The sequence below is a fragment of the Trachemys scripta genome, chromosome 3 (assembly GCF_013100865.1).
Source record: "Trachemys scripta elegans isolate TJP31775 chromosome 3, CAS_Tse_1.0, whole genome shotgun sequence".
NCBI classification, from domain to species: domain Eukaryota; kingdom Metazoa; phylum Chordata; order Testudines; family Emydidae; genus Trachemys; species Trachemys scripta.
The window spans coordinates 107,695,314-107,713,355 of record NC_048300.1 but is presented as its reverse complement, the minus strand read 5'-3'; the positions used below and the strand labels follow the sequence as shown (position 1 = coordinate 107,713,355).

At 39.7% G+C, this 18,042-nt stretch overlaps 1 protein-coding gene across 5 annotated transcripts in view; it reads left to right on the top strand.

Moving 5' to 3' along the window:
* Positions 1-18,042, top strand: part of TMEM200A (transmembrane protein 200A) — a 66,505-nt gene that overhangs the window by 19,227 nt on the left and 29,236 nt on the right. Inside the window, exon 3 of one of the 5 annotated variants that reach the window (XR_004645131.1) lies at positions 9,120-9,160. The exons of the other annotated variants lie outside the window; for them this stretch is intronic. The gene's annotated coding sequence lies outside the window, so the exon portion shown is untranslated. Of the gene's footprint in view, positions 1-9,119; positions 9,161-18,042 lie in introns of those variants that run through there. 5 annotated transcript variants of the gene reach the window in all.

Below are 18,042 nucleotides of genomic sequence, written 5' to 3'. Positions count from 1 at the left end.
CTAGGGTCTTTTCGTGTCAAGTTCTCTGTTTTCTCTTCTGAGGTTTCCTTTCTTCTGCCACCAGAAAATTCTAACCCCACTTAATTTTAACCCCACTGATCTTCTGTGACCCCCATAAAATCCCCTTCTCTCTAGATGCCCCCAAGAAGTCCTGTTTCTGTACTTCATCCTTCCCCCCCCCCCCGCCCCTCCTTTGTCTCCATTTCGTCTCATCTCTTTATTTCACTGCACCTGCATCAAAGTCTGTATTCCCTAAAGGTACGTCTACACTGCACACACCTTTCAGCAGTCTGTAGAGCACGTACACCACATGATTCCCTAATGTGGGTATGAATAGTAGCATAGATGGTGAGGCACTGCTGAGATGAGTAGAATAAAGAAACAGCCAAACCCTGGGGCATATATCTTGGCTCTCTACATGCCCAAGCAGCACCTCCTGTTTACACTATTTGTAACAGTGTAGTAGTGTCCCTTTGTTTCCTTTCTGTGGGTATAGATTCCAGCAGCAGGGAAAGGCTATGGCAGCTCCCTATTGCTGAGACTTATCCCATTGCCTCCCCCTGCCAGACCCTTTCACTACCAAGTGTAACTACACACCACAGTGTGGACACAGCCTCCTTTTCACTGTGGTGTCTATGGTCTTAGATGTAGCTGAAGGGGGTGGGAGTGGTGCCGGTGCCACCCAGACTAGCCAAGTGCTTCTGCTGTTAGCCAAGTGAGCAACCAGCAGCTCAATGCTGGGTCACTGTGTGACTCATTTAGGCCTGGTCTACACTGGGGGGGAGGGGAAATCGATCTAAGTTACGCAACTTCAACTATGTGAATAACGTAGCTGAAGTCGACGTACTTAGATCAACTTACTGTGGTGTCTTCACTACGGTGAGTCGACTGCCGCCGCTCCCCTGTCAACTCTGCTTGTGCCTCTTGCCAACCTTGAGTACAGGAGTCGACGGGAGAGCGCTCGGGGATCGATTTATTGCATCTAGTCTAGATGCAATAAATCGATCCCCGCTGGATCGATCGCTGCCCGCTGATCTGGCCGGTAGTGAAGACATACCCTCAGTTTGTGAATTGGAGCCTTTCAAAGTAACTCCTAAGGCTGTGTAACCCCCAGTGGTTCAGGAGAGACATAAGGGCTCTGATTTTCTATTTGCATTATATCAGTTTTACGCTGATGCAACTGCATTAATTTCAAAGGAGTTACTCTGAACATCATGAAACTGGTTTAAGAGAGTCGAGGATCATGCCCTGTCGACTCAGAATAAGGAGGTATATTGGATATGGGAGCTTACTCTTCCTTGGTACAATCTTCAGTTACTTACTTGAAGAGTTATGGCTTCTGGTTTGCTGAACATTCTTTAAAATACTGTGGGTGAAATCCTGGCCCCACTGAAGTCAAAACGCTCATTGACTTCAGTAGGGTCAGGATTTCATCCTGTATGTTGGCTAGTTATGGAGCCAGCATATGCCACCCTCTGGCATGTACCTGGCCCCCCCAACAATTAAAAGCCCTAAAAAAAATCTGATTTTTTTTTTTTTTTTAGGGCATCAGGCCCTTAGTACATAAACAAGGCAAATAAGCTCTCAAAGGACTAAAAAAGATTTAGTTCAGAGCCATGGCAATGAATTTCAGTTAGAAAAAATTCAGTTCTAAAAGACCCCAAATGCCTATTGGAATGTAATTTATCCAAAGAAGCCATTCTAATTTATCTCATCCTATTATCTGTATTTAAAAGTCCCAAAATATATAATTTGGATTTTAAAGTGTTTGTAAAATAAGTTGTACATGATACATCTAGCATTCCAATTGGAATCTACTTTGAGAGTAAGAAGGGTTTTTTCTTGTTTCCCTGGCGATATTATTTATATTTATAGTAATATACAAGGCTACAACAATGAGTTAAGGACGGAGCTCAGCCATCAGTTAGAATCTTTGATTGTTAGTTTAAAACTTAAATTAGCAGTGTTTTTGTTTTTTGTTTTGTTAATCAAGATGTAGAACAGCAATTCAGTGTCCCTATTTATGGAATTCTACCCTTCATGGGAGTAAATTCAGAGGGGAAACCTGTTCCTTCCAGTCCAAGGTAACTATTTATTTAAAAAATAACCTTTACGTATGATTCAGCTGAAAATAGGAGTGGCTTTCTGAGTCCAACAAACCCAAAAAGGCTTTGCTGACTCTACAGCAAGCTGACTATGCACCAAAGCACTCACCATGCAAAAAATTTCCCAACAACCCCCACCTCCTGAAGCTCTGAGGTGGGGAGCTTCTCGAGGAGGAGAGCTAATATAAATGAGTTCCAGATTTGTGCTCTACAAACCCTTAACCTGGACACTTCTCTTTTCCTTCTACTGGTTCTGCAGTCTCCTCTGTTTAGGGCAAGGAAGGAATCCCTGCAAGTAATCTGGGAGTATGTAGGCATGACATTTTCTGCTCCTGAGCCCAATCAGGCCTGCCTGGCTGATAGGTGTTCTTCAAAATTGAGCTATTAAATTTCTCCCTTGACTTAAACATTTAATGTTTCGGAAAAGAATTTCCTCCTATGTTAGGATGTCAAAAGACAGTACTAAGTATGCAAGCTCCCCTTGACTTTATTCCAGTGAGCACTGAACTGGCATTCTGAGGTCCCTAACACCTTCTCCATAGGTGGGAGTTCTAATAACACTGATCTACAATTTTTGAGAAGTCGTTTGCTTCAGAGATAAAATGTGCTATTTATTATGTATTTTGATGTGCTGAATTCAAATATGACAATTAAAACAACTGATTGGCTACTGTTTCTAAGATATTTAAGTTCTTACATTTTATGTCTATGTATATTGTGTAGATAGTAGAGTTTTAATCATAAATTGTAAACCTAGGTCTTTTCATGTGTTTATGGTTGCTTTACATGATAATATTTCACCTGTCCTGTTTATGTAACACTTTAAAAATCAGCAAAAGGGTTATATAAATAAAATTTATTATGAAACAAAAGGCAAAAAACTATTATATACATAGTTTAGTCCTATTCAGTGTCTACTCGGCGCTTCTTGGCTTGTCTCTTGTATTCATTAAATGGAGCATCTCTTGTCACTGTCCAGCAATAGTCTGCGAGCATTGATGGGCTCCATTTGCCGTGATAGCGTTTCTCCATTGTTGCAATGTCCTGGTGAAATCACTCGCCATGCTCGTCGCTCACTGCTCCGCAGTTCGTTGGAAAAAAATCTAGATGAGAGTGCAAAAAATGTATCTTTAGTGACATGTTAAAACCAAGGCTTTTGTATGCCTTGAGGAGGTTTTCCACCAACAACCTGTAGTTGTCTGCCTTGTTGTTTCCGAGAAAATTTATTGCCACTAACTGGAAGGCTTTCCATGCCGTCTTTTCCTTGCCACGCAGTGCACGGTCAAATGCATCATCTCGAAGAAGTTCACGAATCTGAGGACCAACAAAGACACCTTCCTTTATCTTAGCTTCACTTAACCTTGGAAATTTTCCACGGAGGTACTTGAAAGCTGCTTGTGTTTTGTCAATGGCCTTGACAAAGTTCTTCATCAGACCCAGTTTGATGTGTAAGGGTGGTAACAAAATCTTCCTTGATTCAACAAGTGGTGGATGCTGAACACTTTTCCTCCCAGGCTCCAGTGACTGTCGAAGTGGCCAATCTTTCTTGATGAAGTGGGAATCTCTTGCACGACTATCCCATTCGCAGAGAAAACAGCAGTACTTTGTGTATCCAGTCTGCAGACCAAGCAAGAGAGCAACAACCTTCAAATCGCCACAAAGCTGCCACTGATGTTGGTCATAGTTTATGCACCTCAAAAGTTGTTTCATGTTGTCATAGGTTTCCTTCATATGGACTGCATGACCAACTGGAATTGATGGCAAAACATTGCCATTATGCAGTAAAACAGCTTTAAGACTCGTCTTCGATGAATCAATGAACAGTCTCCACTCATCTGGATCGTGAACGATGTTGAGGGCTGCCATCACACCATCGATGATGTTGCAGGCTACAAGATCACCTTCCATGAAGAAGAATGGGACAAGATCCTTTTGACAGTCACTGAACATGAAAACCCTAACATCACCTGCCAGGAGATTCCACTGCTGTAGTCTGGAACCCAATAGCTCTGCCTTACTCTTGGGTAGTTCCAGATCCCTGACAAGGTCATTCAGTTCACCTTGTGTTATGAAGTGTGGTTCAGAGGAGGAGGATGGGAGAAAATGTGGGTCCTGTGACATTGATGGTTCAGGACCAGAAGTTTCATCGTCTTCCTCTTCCTTGTCTGACTCAAGTGAGAATGATTCTGGTGCATCAGGAACCGGCAGTCCTTCTCCGTGGGGTACTGGGCATATAGCTGATGGAATGTTTGGATAATGCACAGTCCACTTTTTCTTCTTTGACACACCTTTCCCAACTGGAGGCACCATGCAGAAGTAACAATTGCTGGTATGATCTGTTGGCTCTCTCCAAATCATTGGCACTGCAAAAGGCATAGATTTCCTTTTCCTGTTCAACCACTGGCGAAGATTTGTTGCACAAGTGTTGCAGCATATGTGTGGGGCCCACCTCTTGTCCTGATCTCCAATTTTGCAGCCAAAATAAAGGTGATAGGCTTTCTTAACCACAGTGGTTATACTGCGCTTTTGTGATGCAAAAGTCACTTCACCACAAACATAGCAGAAGTTATCTACACTGTTCACACAAGTACGAGGCATCTCTGCTCACTTTGGCTAAACAGAATGTGTCCATTTGCAAAATCAAACACTGACAAATAAGAGAGCACGACACTGTATGATTTCTAGAGCTGATATAGGGCAGTTTGTTCAGCAGAGTGATGTAAGCTTTGTTATGATTGCATCATCCATGACTTCTAGGAATAACATGATGCAATTCATATCATGTATGATGCAATACCAGCTTCAGATTGCATCATTCATTGTTTTGCCTAAAAAGCAAGTACTGTCCAAACTCAGTCATAGATTTATTCATAGATCCAGTCAGAGATGTATTTTAGTCATTTCTGGTTTAAATTGAGATCCCTTCCCTTTATAATTCACTTATCCTCCGCCATTCCCAAGTCAAGGGTCGTATATACTGACCCAACAGCGTATCTTGAAAACTAGAGCCAATCAATGATTTTAAGCATCATTTTCATTCTTAGTGACCCAGAATTAGTAAAGTTTGACTACATTTATTTCAGAAGCATTTTGCAAAAATGAATTTTAATTTTTGTGATTCATTAGACTTAGTGTCATTGTAGGAAGTGTGTTAACAATGGTCAGTCATTTATGAGACAGTGTGCAGGCTGGCTTGTTCTTGTTCTGGACTAGTTAGAATATTAACAGTAAATTTGCAATGCGTTTTTGAGGTGTTTGTAATGCAGATTGTAATGCTTAATCCATGTACTACAGTACTTTGGAATTCTGTCTTCAAAGCATAAACAATCTTGAAGTAAAAGCACAGGAGTGGGAGCCTGGGTTGTGTTTCTGGCTCTGTCACAGAATTCTTGTGTGATTTTTTTCGAAGTCTCTTTATGCCTTAGTTTCCCTAGCAGCAAACAATGGCATAATATTTACCTACCCCATGTGATGCTTCACATTCATTAACTTTTATAAGGTTCTTTGAGATCTTTGGCTGGAAGGTGCCAGACAAGTGCAAACTACTACAGTAACTCCTCTCTTAACGTCCTCCTGTTTAACGTTGTTTCAAAGTTACGTCGCTTCTCAATTAGGGAACATGCTTGTTTAAAGTTTTGCAATGCTCCCTTATAATGTTGTTTGGCTGCCTGCTCTGTCCACTGCTTGTAAGATTCTGTAGAAGAGCAGCGACTTTACAAGGGAGCATTGCACAAGTTCCTCTTCTCCACTCCTCCCCCTCCCTCCCAGCGCTTCCCCCACCGTCAAACTTTGGCGGCGCTTAGGACTTTCTGGGAGGGAGGGGAGAAGTGGAGAGATGGCATTTCCCCGCTCCTGCTCCTCCCTCCCAGAAAGTCCTAAGCTCCACCAAACATCTGTTTGGTGGTGCTTAGGACTTGGGGGTGAGGGCGCAGAGCAGGGAAGGAGCGGGGATGTGGCATGCTCTGGAGAGGAGGTGGAGTGGGGCTGGGAAGAGGTGGGCCTGGAGCATCCCCTGGCAATGTCAGCACCTGTTCTTCTCTGGGGAAGCCGCCGCTGCTGCTGCGAAGGCACTTCCTGGCGTCCTTGCCTGCAGCAGGCTGTGCCTGTGTGGGGTAAGTCATGGGCACTTCCCAACCACAGTACAGTACTGTACAGTATATAATGCCTTTTGTCTGCCCCCCAAAAATTTCCTTGGAACCTAACCCCTCGCATTTACATGAAATCTTATGGGAAAATTGGATTCGATTAACATCATTTCACTTTAAAGTTGCATTTTTCAGGAACATAACTACAATGTTAAGTGAGGAGTTACTGTATTATGTTCTTTGATCAAAAGGAGTTCTGAGAATGTTGGAGCCTGAATATAATCTGATAGCAGAAGGCACTTTAATCTAGTGGATGAAATTGTAGGAAGATCCGGTGGCTGGAAGCTGAAGCTAGAATAAAATTTAAGATGGAAATAAGGCACACATTTTTAACAGTGAAGGTAATTAGCCATTGAAACAATTTACCAAGGGGTTTTGTGGGGTCTCCTTCACTTGACATTTTTAATTCAAGATTTCATGTCTTCCTAAAAGATATGCTGTACTCAACCAGAAGTTGTCTCAATGCAGGAATTATTGATGAAATTCTATGGCCTGTGTTATGCACTAGATCAGACTACAATGGTCCCTTCTGGCCTTAAAAATTATGATTTTTTTTTTTTTTTTTTTTTTTTTTTTACTGATCAGGCATGTGTTTCCAGCTAAAAATGTGCTTTTTCTCTAGAGGAATTTAACTTCCATCCAGACTATTACATTATACATTTTAAAGTAAGCTCATTATTTAGATGAACATGATGGCCTAAATGTTTATTTTGAGCAAGTACCTCCAGCTGTATTGATAAACAGATGATAGAGAGGTTGCTGCTGAAGATAGAAAGCTATTCTCCAATATGCAGTTCCCTGAATAGAATGAAGATTGCACATGCTCAATGAAGTGAATGGAATACAATGAATTCCACCAAATAGGTGCTAAGGCTTGTCTAAATTAAGTTGGGAATGCTGCTCTGCAGATATATTGTACTTTCAAGTACAACATTCATTTAAAATTAAAATCTTTTGAAGATGTATTCCAAAAATAGTATTAACATATAGCTTGGAAACAGTTCACAGCCTACAAGGTGCGACAAGCAAGACATAATGGCTATAGACATTTTCTATGTAGAGTGTTGCATTCCAGCTGTTGGTAAAAATTTTCATGCATCAGACTGAGATTTCATATTCTGAATGTCTATTTATTTGACCCCATTACTGTATTATCTTAGTGCTTCCAAAATATTTTAAAATAGAAATAATGTTTCTCTTTCTTGCTTTACAGTCTACAGGAGAAATAGCTTGAGTAGATTTAAAAAAAATGAATGTGTGTGAGGGAATAGGTAAACTTTGTTGAGAGAGAGCACAGTAAGAGAGATGAGGTGTGCATTTAATTCTGAATGGAGAAGGGTCAGTTGTCATTCTTATCTCATCTGGTAGCGAATTCCACAGTCTAGGTTTAATATACATGAAAGTTCTGACTCCTGCGTTCATAAGGGTTCAACTGTTAGTCGACAGATTCATAGTTTCTGTGGAACAGAGCTGTCACAGGAGTTCATGGTTGTATGTCTCACCCAGCTCTCTCTAGACGTGTGGTAATACAGGAAGAAGATTCAGCCATGTGGGACTCTTGCAATGAGAGCACTGGAGGTAGAGGAACGGTCTGTAACAACAGTCTGGATTCTGTCTGACAAGAAGGAAGCACTAAAGACATTTTAGGACATTTCTGTTCAGCTCTGCAGCCTCTTGCAAGTGGGACGGGGTAGAAATTATCAATACTGCAGAAAGGTCCAACAGAACAATATGATTATCCTTCTCTTAAAGCAATCTGTGGTGTCTGTCGCTATCACATACCTGGGCTTGACACCTGACTGAGAAGGATTTAGAGTACTGGCATCTGACATGTGGTACAAGATATTTGTTAGCTTTTTGCTAAGCAAAGGGAGGTTAGACAGAGCAGAGCAATGGTTTCTTTAGCATTGGTTGGATTATTGCATGTTTTAAAGTAGGTGGCCAATTATCAACACTCCTTTGACAAAGGGAATTTAGTAGGGATTGCAACTGTAACTTCTCTTCTACTATCCAGGGAGAGCAGGAGTCAGAGGGCTGGTCTACCCGGGAAACTTAGGTTGGCATAGTTGCATCTCTCAGGGATATGAAAAGCCCACACCCCCGAGAGATGCAGTTATATCGACCTGACCCCTGGTGTAGACAGTGCTATATCAATGGAAGAATTCTTCCACAGGGTGAATTTGAGTTAAATCACTTATCAGGAAGACTCGATTTAATCATGGATATCTACATAAAAGTGCATTCTTGTTGGTTGTTATAACTTTAATACATAGTCTTCACAGCTCAGAGATTAGATGTAGGTTTCATTTTTAGAAGGTACACACTACACATTTTTAAACAGTGATTTATTTTGAAAATTTTTCAGATTAGTTTTACAACTATATCAGAAAATGAATGATTGGTTATTTCATTTACAAAAGGTAATAGAAGCAGATATTTATGAAGTCACTGGGAGGTGAACTATCTCCAATTCAACAGGTTAATCATTAATATTTGGAGGATTTTCTTGCCATTCTGTATTAGGAGGAGAACATCAGACATTTAAATTGTTTTATTTAACTAAAACAACATCGTTATGTATTCTAGATTTTTTTCTTCAACATCAAACATATAACTTAACAAAACAAGCATATGAATTTTTGAATTTAGTTAAATATTCAAGATTTTTAAAATCAGTTTGTGTTTTGTTAAAATTGTTTTTAGCTAAAATAGTTAATTTTTTTTTTTTAAATTTAATCGACTATGTTGACCTGGCTAACATAGAGAAACTTAAAATATTGGCTTCTTTAGCTAACTCAGTCATCTTCACCTTCATTTTCCTGTTTGTTCATAATCTGGAAAAGAAAAACAAGCTTTTCTGCTTTTTCAGGTCCCAAACGATTTCTCAGTTTGGAATGAATTAGTCCAAAGGAAGAAAATATTCTTTCTACGCTGGCAGAAGAAGCTTCTGCTGTTAAAAGTGAGATTATCACTTCAACAGTCTCTGAATCCAAGAGCGTAAGTGACTTTCACCAGTTCATTGGTGTGATTTTCTTTAAAACATCATCAGCAAACATATATTTCATGAATGGTTCACCCTTAGCTCTGAAGTTTATTATACTTGGCATTATGGAGGGATGATTGCTGGATGTCCATTTCATAGCCAACTCCTCTTCTTCAGCAGTTAAGGTTTGACCCTGGTACCGAGTATTGAGAATATTTGCAAGAAAATGAGCTGGAAATGGTGCTTGTCCCATTTGTTTTTTTAATGTTTGTAATTTAACTCTGTCATTGCATGTTTCTCTTTTTAAGTTCTCAGTTCCTTCCAAATTTCAACAGTGTCAGCAATAAAACAGCTATTTCCCTGCGTTTTGTTCAAGGCTACAGAAATAGGCTTCAGGATACTCCACGTGTCTTCAACTTTCTTTTAAGCCCAATGTTGAGAACTTTGGCTGTGATAGTGCCATCTATTTTTTCATGATTTTTGTTCACAAACTGTTATCAGATTAGGCCAGTTCTTGATATAGTGCTCAAAACAGTCCACTACTGAGTTCCATCACATGTCTTGTGGGAGAGTTAGCTTGGTTCCTCCCACTTTTTTCAGAGCAGCTGCTGCAAAGTGGTTGTTACGGAAGTATTTTACAATTTCAACAACATTTGCCTTTAATTTTGGAACACTGAAGTCTTTGGCTAGGAGCTGTATCAAATGAGCACTGTAACCGTATGTTATTAGCTTGGGACTCTCTTCTAAATTTCTTCTCATTTTGGATACATTTGCAGCATTGTCTGTGACCAAGCTGTGTACTAGACATTTGAATTTTTTTTTCGCAGTTAGTAAGTATTGCTATTTCTTGTAAGTATTCTGCTGTGTGGGAATTTCCTGATGTATCAATTGTTTCTGTAAGGAAGACATTCCCTTCTTCTGTTATCACAACCATGCAGGTTAACAATTTCACCCTCTAGACCTTTTGCACACTGCTCAATTTCTCTTTCATACACTTTATCTAGCAATTTGCCTGCGACATCTGCTCTGTTGGGTGGACTGTATCCTGGTCTTAATGACTGAACCATGTTAATGAAGTATGGGTTCTCAATCATATGGAAAGGAGAGTTTGTTGAATAAACAAACGGGGCAATTTTTTCATCAATTACCTCTTTTTGTAATCTGCTGGTTCTTATCACAAACTTATCAATGGCTGTTTCTGGATGATGGAGATTTTTTTTTCTTCTCTTTTTGCTACAAGTGATATACTGTGGCTATGTGACATACATGATGTGACTGAAATGCTATCATTGGCAGATAACTCTGAAACTATAGAAAATGATAGTGATCTTGAAGGTGGATAGTCTTCAGAATCCTGTATGTTGAGGATGGATTCTCCTAAACAAAATCAGTCAATGCAGTTATTTAATTATTATTACCATACTGCTCATTTAGTATTACTCATTGCATTCGCTGACACTCAGTACTACTTTAAAGGTGAAATTGTAAAAGGAAGATCTGCCTATTTCAGCTATTTATTTTTTTATCAAAACTGCATCTAAAATGATAGTACCATAGAGTAACAACTATATTTTTTTGCTCAAACATGAGAATTCAAGAATAGTCCAGAAGGAAGACTGGCAGTCCTTAAGAAGTATGAAATAAAAAATTTACCAACCTGAAGATCCTGCATGTTCAGACATGTTCCTTTTATCATCTTCAACGTAGCTTCCTCCTGAGAAGGGAAACTTCTCATGATGTTGTTTCATTCGGGCAATCATGCCTTGCATTTCTTTGTTGCACTGTTTTTGCATTTTGCACACATGCCTGTGTTACCCACAGGTAGAGGAACTTCATTAAAATATTCCCAAACTGGGTCTCTTTTACGGCCCTGCTGCCATTATAGGTTTTCCCTTCTAGTGAGAGAATGGAATGGTAGATCTCAAATCAATGAAGGCTACACTCAGAAAGACCTCAAGACTTCTGGAATATGCTGCTCAAACAGTTTCACTTTTGTTTCTACTGCCTGTTCCTCCCGTCTCACATTTATCTCCAGACTTCTTCTTGTCCAGTTCTATTCTGCCCCCAACAATCTTCTATTCATTGAACTTTTTGAAACTTTGCACTTTTAGAGAGAGGTAAGGGATTGACTCTGTGTACACAATTTTGCAGGGGGACAATAGGGTTGAGGTCTGTTATTTCTCACCTCTTTGTATTGTATTGTATTATGTAAAACATTTTTGCTGTTAAGAAGCATGTTATCTATGGAGAGACAAATCCACAGTTTGAGAACTGCAAAACTAAGCATCTCTGATGGGATCTTCTAGACTGAGCACTGAGTCCCATTGCGTAGATAGAACGATTAACCTAAATCTATACAGAAGCCCCTGGAACCCCATAAGATTGGGGTCTCTAATCCATGAACTATTCAAACTCATTTACAAAACTTTTCTTAAACATTACATGACTATATTGTCTCATACTATAGAATTAAAATTTATAATCCCTATTCCATGATGAGATACATTATAGCTCAGATACAGTATCTTAATAAAATTATCTTTAGATAAAAGAAATTATCTATCAAAAAATCTGATTTAAATACAAAAAATTCATTTTTTTAAATCATTATTTTTATCCACCCTGCCCTCGACCCACTACCAAACTTAATGGATCTCTGTGGGATTTAGAGAGGATGGGCCCTGCTATATCTTTCTGGCAATACAGCTCCATTGCAGCCATTCTACCAGGGCTTCTTATTGGTTGAATTGGCCCTTAGGATTCCCATGAGAGCAAAGCAGAAAATATAATATAGTGCAGGATAATACATGAAGGAGGAAGAAATCTCTGGAAAAAGTATTTTTGAAAAATATCAGGAGGCAGAGTATAAGCATTGCCAAAAAATGACTGGTTTTCATAACCAGTCTACTAGTTACTAGTAACTAGAGTTACTAGTCTCTGCAGTCAAAAGACACTGACTTTAATTTTGGAATTTTAGAAATAGTATTTATGTAAATACAATACCAAATAATATATGGACTGCAGCAGTCCTTTGGTTAAGACCTTGCCACAACAATACTTATAGCAGCTATTTAGAATTGGCAAAACTCAATTTTTTTTTTTTTTTTATAATTTTGATAAATATCTGTTCATTTTTAAGCTTTTTTTTTTTTTTTTTTTTTTTTTTTTTTAGATTTTAACAATTTAAATTCAAAGCTGCAGGGAAGTTAAAAGGGATGAGACAATTATTTAATGACAGTAGATTCTGAGATTCAAAAAGTTAAAGTTTTATAACCATTAAAACACAAATTGTCAGTATCAGATGTCAAAATATACAAAGTAAATATGCTTATATCTACGAAGGTCTCAAGCAGCATTTTTCTTTCTTTATCTCTACATTTTTATTAATGGATGGAAATATTTTTTCATTACTTTGTGTGTGCACTGTGATATCAAAGTTTACCAATAAGAATATAATCCTTTGAAACCTACATATATTCAAGTAAATGCATAATCTATTTACACGGGGCTAGATTTTGCCAGTTAGGCACAGCCATATAAAATGGTAGTGTGTGCTGTCCCATCCTGCTTCTCAACACTCATCTCATTCTGTTGCCGAGTTTTAGGGTGAACTATATGTAGCATGCCTATTATTGTACTACTTTTAGTGGGTGTGGCTTACTCCCCCTCACAAAATTGGCAAGTCCTGGTGCATGGAGAGCAGCACCGTTAGAGTAAGAATGTAGCAGCCCTGATGCTTCTCAAAATGCCGTGGCTGCAATATTCAACTTGGCCTTTCTGCAAGTGATGGAAATGGGGGAAGGCTCTTCACACTGTGGTCTACACATGCTGCTCACTCGGACCAAACAGGACCTGCTCTTTGATTATACGGAGTCTATTTCATGTGATATAAAACTGTGTAATATTTTGGTATTTATAATTCACTTTATGGTGATTGTTTAATAAAGTTTTTATATTCATTTATTTTATTGAAACTGTAATTGATTTAATATAACAATTAACAAACATTTTATTTATTTCTATTTAATAAATGCATTCCAACATCCTCCTCCACCCTGCATTAGTTTAAGTAAAGCTACTGTGACATTTAAAGTTTCTAATTGCTTTTTTCTTTAGCCACCCACCATGACCAACTCTATCTCTGTGGGGCAAAACTCTTATAGAACCAAGTTCATCTAGAAAGGGGCATGTGGGCAGATTCTGAACATAAGCAGCCAGAAGGGGGTGAGTGAGGTGAGTGGGAACTCAAGATGAACTTGCATTTTCATGAAGGCCTTGTTCTCGCCATTATGTAGTCCCCTTCCCCGTTCATGTGTGGCATCTATTCCCTTTTATTAGGACTGAATTAATTGGAGTTCAGTATTGCCATTGATTTCAGCAAACTTTGTATCCGCACCCCCAGCACCTTGAGTTCCAGCACCTACGCATGCAAGCCTTGGTGTTCATTTCCTCCTTGTTGGCAAGTGCACACAGATAGGAATTTTGCTCCATCTAGGACAGGAGAATATCTCTCGCTCTCTCGCTCTGTATTGGGCTGATAGGGTTTTCATAATAAATAGGAAGAACACAATCAGATTCTTTGACTGTCGTGACCAGAACAGGTCTGTTCTCCCTAAAAGGAGCAGTGCTCTGCGACTTCAAAGTTCGAGGAGGTGGATGCTGTGCTCTCTCTTTCTAGTAACCATTTCCTGCATTGAAGGGGGAAGCTCCCTTCAAGGTAAAAATCTGATTCTCTGCATTCACCATTTGTGGGATTAGAGAATGTACAACTGGAGCTAGAGCTGTGCTAAAGGAAGAGATAGGGTCAGAAGTGGTGGGGATACTGGGAATTACTGGATAGGTATCATATGAACTCTGTCATTGAAACATGCCTGTGCATGAGATCAGAATTCTCAATAGGCTAAAACAAGAATTGGATTTTTGTTTCTGTGACATCACTTATTTTCCATTACGGCAGTCTTCATCTTCTGGTATCACTCTTCTGAGATGAAACCTTGTATCTGATAGTATATTCATCCTCAGCCCAGGCATACGATTTGGCTTCCGGGCATCGAGCATCTGTGTTTGTCCAGAAGCCCAGATTCTCTAAGAACCATATCACTGTGTGTTTGTGTCAGCTTTCTCCTTCTATAGAACCTTGATCAGAAAAATTTGTCTATGAAGAGATAATTGAATTTCCTTCTTCCCTAAAGCCGATATTTTTGCTACCCAGAGATATCCTGGAAATAGCTCAAATGGCAATAGTTAAAATTGGGGAAAGAAAAAGGCTGCCATCCATCTACAGAACAAAAGCATTGTCTGAGAATGGTAAAATGGGAATGCTCTGAAGACAAGTCTCCTTTAGGAACTTGTTTAGATATTTCAGCTAGAACCTGCTCTGCTTGTTCCCTGTGGTTGACTATGAAGGGCCTGTATAGTGAAGAGAGCACTCTTTTGGGCAAAAATTCCCCCCGTTAGAAATAGAGTCTCTGCCCACCAGGCAAAACAGCCACAGTTATCTTCAAAAGTAATGCAAGTGTTTGACCAGATACACACTGAAGAACTTTCTGGCTTTATAAAATGGAGGCTGAGGGGATGGTGGTATAGAAAGAAATACATAGTGGGTCAAGAGGCTTCTGATTGCTTGCTGGTTCTTCCAGAGCCAGACTGCTGTCCAACCCCCCCCCCCCCGTGGGAGAAATAGAGGTGGTAGTGAAGCATGGCAACCTGAAACAGAAGCTAGGAACAATAACCAGGACATTAGGGTATGGTGACATGCAGTGGCGGCGAGGGACAACCACCTGATACTTTCTCAGTCTTCTAGGTGTGGCAGGAAAATCCTCTCCCTCTATTACTCCTTTCCAGGGTGCATGAGAAGAGATAGAGAGCTATAGTTTGTTTAGGGCCATTTCTACACTAGAGACCTTACAGCAGCACAGCTGTACCGATGCAGCTGTGCTGCTGTAAGATCTCCTGTGTAGCCGCTCTACGCCGATGGGAGAGAGCGCTCCCATGGATATAATTAAACCACCCGCAATAAGCGGCGGTAGCTATGTTGGCGGGAGAAGCTTTCCCGCCGACATAGCGCTGTGCACACTACCACTTATGCCAGTGACACTTATGTCACTAAGAGGTGTGTTTTTTCACACCCCCTGAGTGACATAAGTTTTGCCAATGTAAGTGGTAGTGTAGACATAGCCTAGAGCACTTGCATGCTTCCTAAGCATAGTTTCACAAGGATCAGTAAACTCTTGCCTGGTGGGTTTTATAAAATGTTTTAGTATTTGAGTATCTAACTCTGATTTGGACTTCTGGCCTTCCTCCCCTAAAGAGGAAGAATTCCCTATGGAGGAGCAGGGTGTGTGCGCACACCTGGTGCTATCTATGGAATTTTCCTCAGAAAAGCTCTGCAGCAGGGAGGTCTGGTTGAACCTACTTGCTGTTGGGGAGATATAAAAAAACTGGAGGGAACTTCAGAAGATGAGGCACTCCCCTATTGCCAGTGACTGGTAGGTCTGGTTCTGCCCCATGATGTAAGCAGGCTGAATTACCCATTGAAACAAATGTGTGGACTTTAGCACGAAGAAGAAAAACTATTCCTGTGTGTAGAGATGTTCAGGATCAGGTCTTCTGTAGATATTTTATGCCATAATGTAGTAACATGTACACTTATGGCCTTATATAAATAATAAAGTTGTCATAATTCCTAGGTGTGTGTTAGAATGCATATACCATATTTTTAGTTAGAATCAATCAACATTTTTAGCCACATCTGCAAAATAATTACCGCCATATTGTCTCCCTTACTCACAATAAACAGGACTTTACTCAATGTGAGCAATTCCATTGAAATGCATGGGGAGGGATGGAGAAATCACATGAGCAAAGTACTACTCACGATTTGTAAGGTGGCAGAATTGTGTCCTAAAACCCTGTCTGATACTCTTACATTAAGTAGCTCTTTGATATCAATAGGCCTTCTTATGGAGTAAGGTCATATTCAGTGTGAATAAAGATATTAGAATTTAGTCTTAAATGACAAAGTATTGCTGATGTTAAAGAATAATTGCAACTATTTGATAAAGAATAGTAATAAAATTGTTCATCAGATGATGTGGGTGGTACATCACCTTCTCTCACTTATGGTTGTGTTGTGTTGGTGGTGTCTTTTTTTTTTTTTTTTTTTCCACAACAGATGCAAACTTCAGCTCTCTATTAACATCTTAGCTGTTATTCAAATCTTTATTATAGGGAGGGTTTGAAAACAGTATATATATAGTTTCTTATTTGGTTAGTTATTTTTTTCCCACTCTCAGCAGATGTTCATACATATATGGCCTGTAATTAAGCAGTGGATTTTATGCCAAGTGGGTTGCAGATGTTCTAGATTTGAATTAATCTTCAGATGTTGATAAACAACATTCAAAGATTTGTAACACTTTTGTCTAAGTGGTTTTCCATTCTTCATTTGTGATCACTTATCCTGAATTTTTAGAAGTTATTGAGAATAATAAATCAGTTATGATGCCTTAATTACCAACATAGAGGGATCTGATTTATATGTCACAAACACTAACCTTTGTGCAGAAGAAAAGCTATATAAATAAAAGGGCATGAAGTAATCATAAACATTCAATAAATCTTTCTTATTGCAGAGACAATTAAAAATACTTCCATAATGTCTCTGTAGCTGTTGTGTATGGAAGACCTAGTCTAGAGCTGGAGTACACAGCTCTGAGTATGGATTGTGATGAAGATAAGGTCTCTGCAATGCATGGAAAAATATTTTCAGTTCAGGCCTTTAATCTCTTCTGTTTGCAATGTGTGGAAAAATATTTTTAAACAGAAGAGCATTTAAGCATATGTTTAAAGTTAAATGCATGTTTTGCTCTATGTACTTACTCAAATGGAACTTAAGGACATGCTTAACCACTTTGTGGAATCAGGGCCTAGAACTATAAATCACTAAGCACACCTTTGGTGCTACTTATATAATAGTAAGGGCTTGATAAATGCCCCTAAGCCATGGAAAATGATGGGGGAGGGGCTAGCAATAAGTTGGAATTTTGATTTACTGTATGTTCCTGAAGATTAAAAAATGTTTAGAGAGAGACTATTGCTGGGGCCTGCAGTGGTGAGCAAGGAAGGAAAACGTGAACCTGTGACCCCTTAGGACTTGTTCCCCCTGCACATATTTTGGCCACAGTTATAATTCCAACACTTTTATGGGTGTAGGAGCTACTTCCTATTAGGACTGCCTGGAGTGCTAGTCACCCCAAATGGTGGGGAACAGACAGAGCCATCACCCCAAGCTCCTATGGACCAGCCAGCAGAGCTCCTGTCAGTACAAGAGAGTATGCGGAATCCCTTTAAGAAGCATAGCAGCAGATGCGCTCCCTCTGTCTGACAGGATGTACTAGGAGACATTGAGTATGTCTACACTACAATCAGACACCCTCAGGGTCCTACAGCCCCGGCCCCAGTCCCAGCTCAAACATTTACGCTGCAATTAAAACAGCTCCTTAGCCTGAATGAACTGGCGCAGGCCAGTGGCGGGTGTCTAATTGTAGCATAGACATACCCTTAGTGCCTCTGAACTGCTCCTCACTGCAGCCTCCAGGGGATAGAGGACAGGCCCATTCACTGTTTGTAGTATCTTCCCGATTCAGTTCCCCACGCTTTCTCCCTTCTGTCTTCCTTTTATTGGTACTATTATTTGTATTACTGTAGCATGTATGGTCCCCAGTTGCAGACTTGACCATTGCGCTAAACACTGTACAGAACAAAAAGATGGTCCTTGTCCCGAAGAGCATACTCTGCAAATAAGAGG